Raw genomic sequence first — 15,020 nt, 5'->3', positions numbered from 1 at the left:
ATGGCTATATCATGGTTAAAACATAGTGTGACAGAATTTATTGTCCTGGGACTTTCTTACAATTCAGAGGTGCAGAAAGTCTGCTTTGTGATATTTCTGCTCCTGTATGTAGCCATCGTGCTGGGGAATTTCCTCATTGTCCTCACTGTCATGAGCAGCAGAAGCCTTGGCTCCCCCATGTACTTTTTCCTGAGCTACCTGTCCTTTGCGGAGATCTGCTACGCCTCGACGACAGCCCCCAGACTCATCTCAGATCTGCTGGCTGAGAGGAAAGCCATATCTCTGTGGGGCTGCATGACACAGTTTTCTTTATCCACTTGTTTGGTGGCACTGAGGCTTTCCTGCTCACCGTGATGGCCTATGACCGCTACGTGGCCATCTGCAAGCCCCTCAGCTACACCACCATCATGAGCTGGCAGGCGTGTGCCTTCCTGGTGGGGGCAGCGTGGGTGGGGGGCTTCGTGCATTCCTTGGTCGATAGCCTTCTCGTCTTCCGCTTGCCCTTCTGTGGCCCCAATGTGATCGGCCACTATTTCTGTGACGTGCTTCCCCTGCTCAAACTTGCCTGCTCTGACACCTTCCTCGTTGGTCTTCTGATCGTTGCCAACGGGGGGACCCTGTCTGTGATCAGCTTCGTGGCCCTCTTAGCCTCCCATGTGGTCATATTGCTGTATCTGAGGACTCGGACCTCCGAGGGGCGGTGCAAGGCCCTGTCCACCTGTGGGTCCCGCATCACCGTGGTCACCTTGTTCTTTGGGCCCTGCGTCTTCATCTATCTGAGACCTTCCACGACCCTGTCTGCAGACAAGACGGTGGCCGTGTTCTACACGGTGATCACCCCACTGCTCAACCCTGTCATCTACTCCCTGAGAAATGCTGAAGTGAAGAAGGCCATGGAGAGGCTGTGGGTCAGAGCAGTGAAGCCAGAAGAGAGGTAGAGGCTGAGCCTTGGTCTTGATCCTTGGGTTTAAGTGATGCCCTGTCCAAACTGAAGGGGCAGAATGAGATGAAGGACAGTTCCCAGGACTTGCTCATTTTAGAGTTACTCTTCATCAACTTCACTGTAATCACTTACCATATATTTTCTCTTACTGTTACTTAATTGGCCACTTTTCTGTTAGATGTTTAAATTGTTTCTGAAATTTTATAATATAAATAACAATGTTCTAAGTTTCCTGAACAGAAATCTTTAATGATACTGATTTTTAAACAGTTATTTGCTATAGAAACCTTGCTTTGTTAAAAAGTGTAATAACTTTTGATGCGTGGTGCTAAATAAGTTCTTAATGTTTTTAACTCAACACTCATTAAATTTTTTCTTGATGAGAAATAGGATTTTGTATAGTCTCAACTCATCTCCCCACAAGAGATTTATTAATTAAAACAGGGTAAATATGACTTTACAATCAAGAATCCTGGAAGGCACTCTTTTTAGTAATTAGACACATTTATGATATTTAGACTGAGAGGCACACAGCATAATTGCTGTAATAGTCCTATCAAAAATATATAATGTCACTTTAATCATAAAATATCAGTTAAGCCTGCCCTGAGGAATAGTTTGCAAGGAAAGAGATCAAGATGGTAGGGTAGGAGGATGCTGACTCACCTCCCTTCATGAATATATGAAAACTACAACCACATATATAGTGACTCTCCCTGCAGTCAGTCTGGGTACTAGCAGAGTTCTCCTACAACCAAAGCTGTGAACAAAGATCCACATGGAGGCTGCTAGTAAGGGAGGAGGAGCAGACCCGTGCTTCCAAGGCGCACAGGAGAGGAGCGAGTGTTACAGGGTCAGGAATCCTCCCTGGGGAGTGAGAATTTAGACCCACACCTAGGTACCCCAGCCCTTGGTTCTGATACTGGTTTAGACAAGCCTCTTATGGAAAACCGGTGAGGATTCCTGGGGGACTCTGCTCTTGAAAACACCGCACACACACACTTGCTTACTTCAATCACAGCACAAAGGCAGCGGATTAAAAGCTGCCTGTTGCTCCTGCCGCTTACCAGGATCACCCCGTGTCCCCAGGTCCTCACTGGGCTCCTGTTCCACCCCTCTTGCTCTGCTGCTTCTCCCCACTAAGGCAGGGGCTGCACACTTTGAGGGAACGAAGTCAGCTTGGACCCCAGTCCCACTTCTGACTGGGGTGGAGGCAGCCGTTGCCAGCACTCGCTTTGGTGCACGTGCTCGAGAGGCAGCGAGACCAGCTCCCAGTGGAGATGGCCCCCGCCAGAGCGTCTGTCATTGTGCTCGCTCTCTGAAGGGAGAGAGGGAAGCTACAGGATAGAGACCTCCACCCCTGGGGCGTGCATCCCCTGGGCACACTTGGGAGGGCGTGGAACGAGCCCAGTGGTGTGGCACCCCCTGCCCAGACCCCCGCCCATCCTGTAACCAAGCTCCACATGTGTGTGCGTGCTAAGTCACTCCAACTGCGTCCCCCTCTGGGTGATCCCATGGACTCTATGCAGCCCACTGGCATTCTCCAAGCAAGAATACTAGAGTGGGTTGCCATGCCCTTCTCCAGGGGATCTTCTGACCCAGGGATCGAACCTGTGTCTCTCTTCTGTTGCAATGGCAGGCGGCTTCTTTACCACCAGCACCACCTGGGAGGTGCAGCTGCAGGACCTCACACCCCAGCCAGCTCCCAAAGCAGGGTGGAGACCGCCATCCAACCTGGGAGAAGCCCGCTGCTCTCAGGCCTCCTGGTTCCCCTCCTTGGGCAGAGTCCACCTCCAACAGGGCGGGGACGGCCGCTGCACACGGGGGCAGCTCCCCCCAAGCCACGGGGCACACGCAGACACACGGGCTGCCTCCTCAGGAGGACGTGCCTCCAAGGCCGGCACAGGTGACAGCTTCACAGTTTCATAGAGAAGGTTAGACAAAATGAGGAGACAAAGGGATAGGTTTCAAATGAAAGAACAAGAAAATAATCCATGAAAAAACCTGAGTGAGACAGAGAAGTAAATTACCTGATAAAGAGTTTGAATCAATCGTAACTGAACTTGGGAAAAGAACAGTTGAACACAGAATTTTAACAAAGATTAAGGAAATATAAAAAAGAACCAGTCAGAGCTGAAGAATACAGTAAATGAAATGAAAACTACACTAAAGGGAATTAACAGCAGATTAGATGATTCAGAAGAATATATAAGCAATCTGGTAGATAGAATAATAGAAAACACTCAACCAGAACAGCAAAAAGAAAGACAAATTTAGAAAAACGAGAATAATTTTAGGAACTCTGTGACAACATCAAGCATACCAACATTCACATTTTAGGAGTCCCAGAAGGATAAAAGAGAGAAAAATGTATTCAATACTTTGAGTTCCCAGAGCACTTAGCTAGAATCTTTTCAAGCCTTTGCTACCTAAATTTCAGCGTGTATTTTTCTTACCCCTCCTGTCCCGACTCTGCCCCTAGACTTTAACTCTTGGGTATATGGCGTGAATCTTACTCATGTTTATACCTTGCTCTTAATGATATACAGTAACACTTAATAATATACAGTAACACTTAATAAATATATGGTCTATTGAATTTCCAGAAGTCACTAGTGCTTCAGATTGTAAGTGAACAGCGGTTGTTGCATCTGTATTTTCACCTCAACTGTCTAATCAATAAACCGATATCATACTGCTTGAGACAAATCAATAATCACTGCTTAATTTTTTTCTGAGAATAACATACATTGGCTGGAGAATCCAAAGGACAGAGGATCCTGGCGGGCTACGTCCATAGGGTCACAGAGTTAGACATGACTGAAGTCACTTAGCACACACACACGTTATGTATGTATATGAAAAGAGCATGTGTTATGTATATCTTTTACTATCATCCAAGGTATTTCATATATTTTATCTCCATTTCATCCTAAAATGCTCTGGTGATGTAGGTGTGAGTCTCCTGCTTTATGGATAAAGAGGCTGAGGCTTTGGGAGATCAGTGCCTTGATCCAGGTCATGGAGTTAGGTCCCCGAAAGGCTGAATTCAAACCCAGGACTGTCTGATTTCTGAGTTCTTGCTCTCTCTGTGTTTTCCTCTGCTGCTTTTTAAAGATCACAGAACACAAACATCTAAGTCTCTGAATTCCAAAACTGAGGTTTCATAATCTCTGTTATTGTCAGGTGTTTTTTTCTATGGAATCACTTCAACGTAAATGAAAAGTGTTTCTTCAAAATACAGCCTGAACTGCCTTATGATGTTCACATGTGTTCCTGGGTCCACAGAAAACAGGGCTTGAGACGCCAGATCTGGAAACAGTGAGCTAAAAAACCAGAGAAGCATGGGGCTCCTCTCAGCTCAGCCTCTAGTTCTCGTGAAAGCAAAAGCTGATCACTGAGTTGCAAGAGTTAGCTAATATACAGGATCGAACGCCTTGTGTTGGCCAAGAATTCTTCAAATGCTGAAAAAGTCCGCCTTCTTGAGACTGACATACATTTCAGAAAATGGGAAACAGAAGTCAAAGACTAGTATGAGTTGAGTATCCCCTAATCAAGTTTCCTAAAATTAGATCTGAAGAGCGCCGCCCCAGGTGGACAACGCTCACTTTGCAGTTGAGGAAACTGCAGGTCAAGGACTCTTCCAAAGCCCTGATTGTTTTTTCTGAACCAGTTGTTTGTGAACCATGAGTTAGAACCCGGAGTTCTTCAAGCACCTCAGGGATTGGTGAAGAAGCAGAGCAGGAGAAGACAAGATGCAGGCAAACAGGTACTTGTAGGACTTCAATTAACGCAGCAGATTATCTTATTTCTTTTTGAAATCTAAGCTTTACATGTAAGATTTATGTTCATAAAAGATAGTCAGATCTTTTAAGAAACTTTAAAACACATTGTAAAATATTTTGGCTACATATCTTTCTTGCTTTGTTCATAGTCAGGCTCTGCAGCTTGGTTATGGAGTGACAGGCTTTAGGAAATGACCTCCATTCTGAGCAGGGGGAGCAGAGCCAAGCCTTCTTTTTTTTTTTTTTTTTAAATTTTATTTTATTAGTTGGAGGCCAATTACTTCACAACATTTCAGTGGGTTTTGTCATACATTGACACGAATCAGCCATTGAGTTACACATATTCCCCATCCCGATCCCCCCTCCCACCTCCCTCTCCACCCGACTCCTCTGGGTCCTCCCAGTGCACCAGGCCCGAGCACTCGTCTCATGCATCCCACCTGGGCTAGTGATCTGATTCACCATAGATAATATACATGCTGTTCTTTTGAAACATCCCACCCTCACCTTCTCCCACGGAGTTCAAAAGTCTGTTCTGTACTTCTGTGTTTCTTTTTCTGTTTTGCATATAGGGTTATCGTTACCATCTTTCTAAATTCCGTATATATGTGTTAGTATTCTGTAATGTTCTTTATCTTTCTGGCTTACTTCACTCTGTATAATGGGCTCCAGTTTCGTCCATCTCATTAGAACTGATTCAAATGAATTCTTTTTAACGGCTGAGTAATATTGCATGGTGTATATGTACCACAGCTTCCTTATCCATTCATCTGCGGATGGGCATCTAGGCTGCTTCCATGTCCTGGCTATTATAAACAGTGCTGCGATGAACATTGGGGTGCACGTGTCTCTTTCAGATCTGGATTCCTCGGTGTGTATGCCCAGAAGTGGTATTGCTGGGTCATATGGCAGTTCTATTTCCAGTTTTTTAAGAAATCTCCACACTGTTTTCCATAGTGGCTGTACTAGTTTGCATTCCCACCAACAGTGTAAGAGGGTTCCCTTTTCTCCACACCCTCTCCAGCATTTATTGCTTGTAGACTTTTGGATAGCAGCCATCCTGACTGGCGTGTAATGGTATCTCATTGTGGTTTTGATTTGCATTTCTCTAATAATGAGTGATGTTGAGCATCTTTTCATGTGTTTGTTAGCCATCTGTATGTCTTCTTTGGAGAAATGTCTGTTTAGTTCTTTGGCCCATTTTTTGATTGGGTCATTTATTTTTCTGGGATTGAGCTGCAGGAGTTGCTTGTATATTTTTGAGATTAGTCCTTTGTCTGTTTCTTCGTTTGCTATTATTTTCTCCCAATCTGAGGGCTGTCTTTTCACCTTACTTATAGTTTCCTTTGTAGTGCAAAAGCTTTTAAGTTTCATTAGGTCCCATTTGTTTAGTTTTGCTTTTATTTCCAATATTCTGGGAGGTGGGTCATAGAGGATCCTGCTGAGATTTATGTCAGAGAGTGTTTTGCCTATGTTCTCCTCTAGGAGTTTTACAAGCCTTCTTTTTTGATCTGAGAGAACAGCATTGAAACATGTACATTATCAATTGTGAAACAGATCGCCAGTCCAGGTTTGATGCATGAGACAAGTGCTGAGGGCTGGTGCACAACGATGACCCAGAGGGATGGGATGGGGAGGGAAGTGGGAGAGGAGTTCAGGATGGGGAACACGTGCAAATCCATGGCTGATTCATATCAATGTATGGCAAAAACTCCTACAATATTGTAAAGTAATTAGCCTCCAACTAATATAAATTAAAAAAAGAGAGGAAAAAAACCCTAGATCATTTGTTTTAAGGATTTTTGAAACACTTTATCTTATACTGGAGTATAGCTGACTTAACACTGGTGTGATAGTTTCAGGTGGACGCCGAAGGGAGGCAGTCATACATATACAAGTGTCCATTCTCCCCCAGACTCCCCTCCCATCCAGGCTGCCCCATGACACTGAGCGTCTCTGTGCTCTACAGTAAGTCCTTGTTCCTTCTAAAGTCCAAGTTCAGAGAATCAGGGCAAGAACTTCCTTAGTGAGAGTGAAGGCATGCCTCAGAAAAGATAGTGTGCCCGATCAGGGCGAACTCTACCGAACATGCAGTGTTGACTCAGCCTGCTCTGAAACTGCCTCACCTCTTAGGATGATGCCACTATTGCGTCTTTCTGTTATGACTGCAGACTGTGCCACGGGATTTGTAGCATTCAGCCGTCTTCATAATCCTTTATTTATTTATTTATTTTCATTTTGTGAACTGTATAGAACTAGACCAACTTGCCCATTAGGTATCCTAAGTTTTATGATTCTTTGTAATTGAAATTTAATAAAAAATGTTTTGAAATAAATAGAAGTAAAAGAGAACCTTGGAAATAAATCCTATGGCAGTGGCCTTGTAAACTAATCTCCTACTTGACTCTAACGTGCAACCTTTGAGATCTAATAATACTTGATATTTATTAAGCACCTACTGAAGGACAAAAACTGGGCTAAATACTTGTACAGTGTTTTACCTGGCCATCCTATGTGACATGTGTTATTTTCTCCACCTGAAATATGAAGAAACTGAGTTTCTGAAGGATCAAGTAACTTGCCCAATATCGTTTAGCTAGAGAATGGAAGAACTGAAAATCAGTTGCACAGAGTATGTTTGCAGTTCCAAGGTTTTCTTGATGATGGTGCCTCCCAGAGCAGTTTTAATCTGATGGCCAAAATACCAACTCTGCAATTTCAAGCATCTTACATCAGAATGTCCTTGTTGAGGTTATTTTTTAATTTTTTTTGAGTATTATGAAAGACCAGATAGAAACAAAAGCATGTTATACACCCATCATAAAACTAGGTAAAAGCAAAATATGGTAGCTTTTTTTGTGTGTGTGTGAAATAATGCTTAGGTTATTTATCTGCTATTACAGCCTTTTTGGAGGTTATACCCAATGATTATATTAGTTTTGGTTCTAGCATTCTCTTTCAATGAAAGGACCTGGCTCACTATTTCCAGGGTTATTTTTCCTTTCTGTTCTGTCGTTAAATGTAACTGTCTGGTTAAACCATTTTCAGAATTTTAGCAAGTGGTAGAAGAATAATTTTTCTGTAAAACAAATACATATATTTTCTGCTGGGAATTTCTGGAAGATGAAGGTACTTAATAAGCCTGGGCAGAATGTCCCAGGAGAGGACGGTTATTTCCTCATTCCTGGTTCTGGCATTATTATTACTTACTGTTCTTTCAGCTCCGCCTGAATTGGGCTCTGCTAAGTGGAACCTCTTTGTGCCAACCTTAGAGAGTGCATGCCAAAGACATTTCAATTCTTCCTACCAGTCTTCAGTCAACCCTTTATCAGTGTCTCAAGTCTCTGGGAGATGCAGAAACTGGAGCTTATCTAAGTCTTTATAACACACAAGGGAGGATCTTTTCACTGTTCTGCTATTTAGAAAAACACTTTTTTTGGGCTGTGCTGGGTCTTTGTTGCTGCGTGCAGTCTTTCTCTAGCAGGCTTCTCATTGCTATGGCTTCTCACTGCAGAGCACAGGCTCTAGGTGACATGGGCTGCAGTAGTTGTGGCGAAGGGGCTTAATTGCTCGGTGGCATGTGGGTTCTTCCTGGACCAGGGATTGAACCCGTGTCCCCTGCACTGGCAGCTGGATTCTTAACCACTGGACTACCAAGGAAGTCCTGTTCTGCTGTTAAAAATATCATTTGGCTTTTTTTTTTTTTTTGTCATTGCATTAAAAAAAAAAGATCATTGATAAAAGAAATGCTCAAACAAAGTACTATGGAATTTTACTTTCTTTGTTCCCATTGTCTACCATGCTGCCCTTGACAGTGAACCAGTGATAACCACAAGCATCTTCCTGTTGTTGCTGATGGGCTCACGGGAGAACTGCTGAAGATTTCCAGGTTTATGGATTGTTCTACCCAAAGAGAAATCTTGAAGTCAGCTTCCTAATGTCAATCTCTCTCTCTGTCTTTTTTAAATCTTATTTTAAACTAATACAGACCTACTCTATAGTAAAGGGCATGCTACTCAATACTTTGTAATGACCTATATGGGAAAAGAATCTAAAAAATAATGGATATATGTATATGTATAACTGATTCACTTTTGTTGTACCTGAAACTAGTGGAACTTTGTAAATCACCTATACTCCAATAAGAATTAAAACAAAAAACAAAAAACAAAAACTTCATTTCAAAGATGAATGAATGAGGCACAGAGATGTTAGGTTATTGGCCCAAGATCATGGAACCATAAACAGTGGATCCTGGGTCCAGAGCATGGAATCTACTATATTGACAACAGTTTGTACTTGACAAACATTCATGGCATAGAATGCAGCTAATATAAAAGTTAAACTTTTTTTGTGTGTGTGACAATGATTTGGACTCTGGTTTTAATTAGATTATCAAGGTCTATTGAGTATCAAAAGTTCCTGGAATATAGTAACAAATAAACTTTGATGGGAAAAGGGGAGGGATCAGTTCAATTAAGATCAGTCACTCAGTCATGCCTGACTCTTTGCTACCTCATGGACTGCAGCACACCAGGCTTACATGTCCATCATCAGCTCCTGGTGCTTGCTCAAATTCATGTCCATTGAGTCGGTGATGCCATCCAACCATCTCATCCTCTGTCATCCCCTTTTTGTGTCTTCAATCTTTCCTAGCATCAGGATCTTTTCCAATGAGTCAGTTCTTTGCATCAGTTGACCAAAGTATTGGAACTTCAGCTTCAGCATCAGTCCTTCCAATGATTATTCAGGACTTATTTCCTTCAGGATTGACTGGTTTTATCTCCCTGCAGTCCAAGGGACTCTCAAGAGTCTTCTCCAACACCACAGTTCAAAAGCATTAATTCTTTGGTGCTCAGCTTTCTTTATAGTCCAACTCTCACATCCATACATGACTACTGCAAAAACCATAGCTTTGACAGCTTTTTAATATGCTGTCTAGGTTGGCCATATCGTTTCTTCCAAGTGTGAGGCTGTCATGGCTAACGCCATGGCAGGCAGCCTAGATTAGGAGTAGGCCTGGTTTCCCGGGGTAACATAATTATCAGGCTTCCTGGAGCCAGCCAATCAACATATGCCTAGCCAGAAAAAAGGGAATCTATCAGGGGAAAGCTGAAAGCCCCACATTGGGCCAACAAAAATTACCTTGCAACTGTGTAACCAATCCGCTTGCGCCAACTACCCACTGTGCAACGAATCCGATCGTGCCAACTACCTGCTGCTTATTTTGACCTAATAAATACCTGAGAGAACTGGGGCTTGGGGCCTTTCGTCCTCACACACCTGGTGAGGGCAGGAGGCCCTGGCTCGAGTCAGTAATAAATTCCCTATTGCGAGTTGCATTGTTTCGAGGAGTCTTATTTCCCGACCGGGGACTCGGAATACGGGCAGAACACCAAGGAGCAAGCGTCTTTTTATTTCATGGCTGTAGTCACTGTCTACAGTGATTCTGGAGCCCAAGAAAATAAAGTCTGTCACTGTTTCCATTGTTTCCCCTCTATTTGCCATGAAGTGATGGGACCAGATGCCATGACCTTAGTTTTCTGAAGGGAGGGATAGAGGCCAGCAAATGAGGGATTGTGGTCTGAACGATGGAATATGTTTACCAAATTACTTCATCTTTTTCTTCTGGGCACACAAGCTGCCTTTCCTGGCCTTCTTAAATCTACATGGGGTCTTGTTACTAATAGGTGGAAATGATGTACCCGTTTAGGCTTGGTCCATAAAATGTCCCCAGGGATCCTCAGTTCATCTTTGATGACTGGCTAACTGGGTGCAGGTGACCAGCAGATGGTCCTGAAGCCCCAGGAGACCAGAGGCATCACAGATTGCCATGGGCTTGTTTCTGATAGGCATAGCTTGGTGAAGAGCTGTCCCTAAAACCTGCAAATCTGCACTGGACTTAGTGTGAATGAGAAATAAACTTTCACTGGGATTAGGCCACTGAATTTTGGGCTATTTTGTATTACAACAGCATTTGTAGTGCATGGAAATTAATGCAGATAATAGAGTTGCTAATGAATTTATTTGATAAAGTGAAGAATGGAAGAGGTAGGGATGGGGCACCTAGGAAGGATGGATGAATGGACCATTCCGAGGAGCGCTCTTCACGGGACCAGGAGCTGTCCTGGATAAACTCTTGCTGTGCTGCCCCCAGCACAGCACTGACCACCATCTCTCTAACCTCTGGACCCCTCCCCCGGATCCCCCGCCACCTGGTGCACAGAGGGTGAAGCTGCACAACCACTGCCTCAGTGGTGGAGGATCACCCTTACCTGGGAGAGTTTCTGAAGTGAGGAAACTTAGACCTCTGAGCTAAATTAACGATTGCTAAGGCAGCAGTGTGTTAGAGAGTGAATGAGCACTGATAATCACATCTGCTATTAATACACAACATTCTATTAATACACAACATTCTATTAATACACAACATTCTGATCAAAAGACGTGTTAATGGATGAGCAAATCCTTTGCAAAATTTAATGCCCAAAAAGGAGAAAGCACAATTCTTACTATTCAATTCAGTTCAGTCGCTCAGTCGTGTCCAACTCTGCGACCCCATGAATCGCAGCACACCAGGCCTCCCTGTCCATCACCAACTCCCGGAGTTTACTCAAACTCATGTCCATTGAGTTGGTGATGCCATCCAACCATCTCATCCTCTGTTGTTCCCTTCTCCTCCTGCCCCCAATCCCTCCCAGCATCAGGGTCTTTTCAAATGAGCCAGCTCTTTGCATCAGATGGCCAAAATATTGGAGTTTCAGCTTCAACATCAGTCCTTCCAATGAATACCCAGGACTGATCTCCTTTAGGATGAATTGGTTGGATCTCCTTGCAGTCCAAGGGACTCTCAAGAGTCTTCTCCAACACCACAGTTCAAAAGCATCAGTTCTTTGGTGCTCATCTTTCTTTAGAGTCCAACTCTCACATTCATACATGACCACTGGAAAAACCATAGTCTTGACTAGACAGACCTTTGTTGGCAAAGTAATGTCTCTGCTTTTAACAGTGTTTAACTCCAGGGTGCCCCTGGGTTATACTGCAATCCTGAAAAGTCTTCCTGATCCCAAATTACATCCCCCCAAATGAGTCATTATGCCTACTAGTTGGACCATGCTATGGGGGAGGAAGTCATGTGCATTTTTTCCCCTATATTACCCTCCTTAACCTGAAACCCCATTGTACACAATGTCCAGCTCAAATGTGTCAGTTCCTCTTGGATGGAAGGATGAGCTGATGGGATGAAGGTCAGAGTGTTGCGGTGAGTTTGACAAGGGCGTAGATTTTCTGAGATGGATCCTAGCTCTTAATTTCCACCACTTCCCTACACTTTCATTACCTTTCCTGAGCTGCGGTTCTCTTTTCTTTAAAATGATAAGTTAGATGTATAAACTTTCAAATGACCCTACCGGATTTTATATCCCACTATTTCAAGAAAAAAATTAATGGATTGCTTATGGTTTCATTTTTACAGTTCTCTAATGTGCCATCTGGGTAAAAAATGACCAACAGGAGGAGGGAAGAGACAAATGCGTGAAGCAGGTGGCGCCATGTGATAGCATGTTAAGGTTTACAGCCAAGCCGTAGAGGCCACTGTTTGAGGGTGGAGATGCTGAAAAAGTCACAGAAGGAAGAGGGCCTCCAGGTCTTCTACAGCCAGTGGGGGAGGCAGAGGGAACATTTTAGAAGATTTTCAGTCTCACGTTATAAAAAAATGAGCCTTAAGTCTTTCAACATACTAAAGATGATGGCAAAATTCATCTTTGGAGTGAGTACTACTGCTTTATTAAGAAAAGGATTTCATTATCATTTGACTTTTATAAAGTCGAGGTCCCTGAATCTCTAAAGAGAAGTTGAAGCAGAGAAGATCTAAGCTGCCCTGTTTAGTTTATTCATACCTAAGAAAACATACCAGTAACAGAATAAAGTATAAAACAGTAAAATAAAAGGGGGATTGCTTTGAGTGAAGAAGTTGTAAGAAATTTTTTCTCTCTCCAAAGATCTGGAGGTAGACATGTGGGGCTCTGGATAGAGGGAAGAGAAGATCCAGCAGATGTGATGGGGCTGGAAGAAGCAGCCTCAAGAGATGGAGGCGACCTGATCTAGAGACTCCCTAGGACGTGGTGTGGTTGGTGGTCGCTGAGAGCACTGGTGCCTGATATTAGCACTCAGGATTTCCTTTTTTATTTTATTTATTTTTAATTTGAGGATAATTGCGTTACAATGTTCTGTTGGTTTCTGCCATACCACAGCGTGAATCAGCCGTAAGTATAGATCCCTCCCTCTTGAGCCTCCCTCCCCTGCCCCCGTTTCACCCGGGCTGTGTCATCGGGATTTCCTTTATGTTACTAAACTTTCTGTATGCCATCTTCGGGTCATATGATTCAGGCAAGTGTCCATATGCTGCAATGCAGTTGCTGTAGTGGCACAGAAGTGGTTAGATGCACATGCTCATTGCTACTATTGTTTAGTTGCTCAGTCGTGTCCGACTCTTTGTGACTCCATGGACTGTAGCCCACTAGGCTCCTTCGTCCCTGGGATTTCCCAAGCAAGAAGAGTGGGGTGGGTTGCTGTTTCCTTCTCCAGGGGATCTTCCTGACTCAGGGATCAAACCCGCGTCTCCTGCACTGGCAGGCAGATTCTTTACCACGGAGCCACCAGGGAAGCTTGTGCACATGGTTAGGGAATAGCAACATTGAAGATAGTGACGGTGATGGTGCTAGTAACTAATGGTGATGGTATTAGTAACTTAGTAACGGTGATGGTGTTAGTAACTTAGTAACAGTGATGGTGCTAGTAATGGTGATGGTGCTAGTAACTTAGTAACGGTGATGGTGCTAGTAACGGTGATGGTGTTAGTAACTTAGTAATGGTGATGGTGTTAGTAACGGTGATGGTGCTAGTAACTTAGTAACGGTGATGGTGCTAGTAACGGTGATGGTGCTAGTAACTTAGTAACGGTGATGGTGTTAGTAACGGTGATGGTGTTAGTAACTTAGTAACAGTGATGGTGCTAGTAACGGTGATGGTGTTAGTAACTTAATAACAGTGATGGTGCTAGTAATGGTGATGGTGTTAATAATGGTGATGGTGCTAGTAATGGTAGCAGTGATAGCAGATACTTACATAGCAATTACTGCGTGCCAGGCATTGTTCTAAGCATTTTATATAAACTCCCATTTTATCCTCATAAAGGCCTTATGAGGTAGGCATATGTTTTTTCCAGCTTCATCAAGACATTATTGACATCTAGCATATGTAAGTTTAAGGTGTACAATGTGGTGACTTGATATATATATAGTGAAATGATGACCACAATAGGTCAGTTAACACCTCCATTTCCTTACCACTTTTTTTGATGTGTGGTGATAACATTTAAAATCTGCTCTCTTCACAAGTTTCCAGTATATAAATGTATTAATGATAGTCACTGTGCTGTTAGTACCCAAGTAAACACTATTTTAGCCCCATTTTTCAGGTGAGGAAACTGAAGCACAGAAGGTTAAATGTTAAATAATTTGCCTGAAGGGAGAAATCTGGAGCAGAAACTCAGATGCCTCAGAATCCTCTTCTGCAGGAATCCGAGACGGAGGGTTAAGCTGTTTTCCTGGAATAGTGTTAATAACCGAGTGACCACGGGTGGCTGAGCAACCCGGGGCCACAGGTCCAGCTCTCGTGATCACCTTTGTCCGCTTCTGTGTTTCCACATGCTGGCCCTGGTCCACAGTGAGTAGACCTGGTGGCCTCTGAGACAGGGTCTCACAGGGCACACTGTTTAAATCCCTGGGCCATTGCCAGCTTCTTCCAGCTGACTGCGAGGAGGGGTCAGTTCCTTTCAGTTCCTGTTTCCAGGAAAAGGTGATTAAGATGTTCCCGTTCTGGTGGGTGTTATACATTTAGTGGTTGCATCCGAGAGGTCAGACATCAAGGCCTTAAGACTGGGGCCGTCTAAGGCATGGAGTGGCCATCTCTGGCTTCCCCACTCTGACTCCGGAGGGCCAGCAGGGCTCGGCCAGCTTTAAGCAAGTTCAGTGCTGTGATTGCCACAAGAGAGATGCTGGGACCCACTCCTACAGCAGAATCCAAAACTTCAACTCATATTTCAGAAATTTCTAATCTTCAAGACTTTTTCTAGAGAAATATCCAAGCAAGAAAATAAACTACACATTATTCAAGTCCTTCAACCGTGCTGTACAGGTGAGTTTTCCTTCATTGTTGATATCTTTTCTGCTAAATTCAAAGTTCTATCATTTCCAATGGAAACAGACAATGACACAACTCATTTGATAGTT

The 15,020-nt window shown here is 43.6% G+C and overlaps 1 pseudogene; it reads left to right on the top strand.

Moving 5' to 3' along the window:
* LOC136175730 (olfactory receptor 4X2-like) lies at positions 1-938 on the top strand (annotated as a pseudogene).
* Positions 939-15,020: the final 14,082 nt, after the last annotated feature.

Source organism: Muntiacus reevesi, chromosome 9 (genome assembly GCF_963930625.1).
Source record: "Muntiacus reevesi chromosome 9, mMunRee1.1, whole genome shotgun sequence".
NCBI classification, from domain to species: domain Eukaryota; kingdom Metazoa; phylum Chordata; class Mammalia; order Artiodactyla; family Cervidae; genus Muntiacus; species Muntiacus reevesi.
The sequence above is the reverse complement of the archived record's forward strand: the minus strand, read 5'-3'. Positions and strand labels throughout refer to the sequence as shown.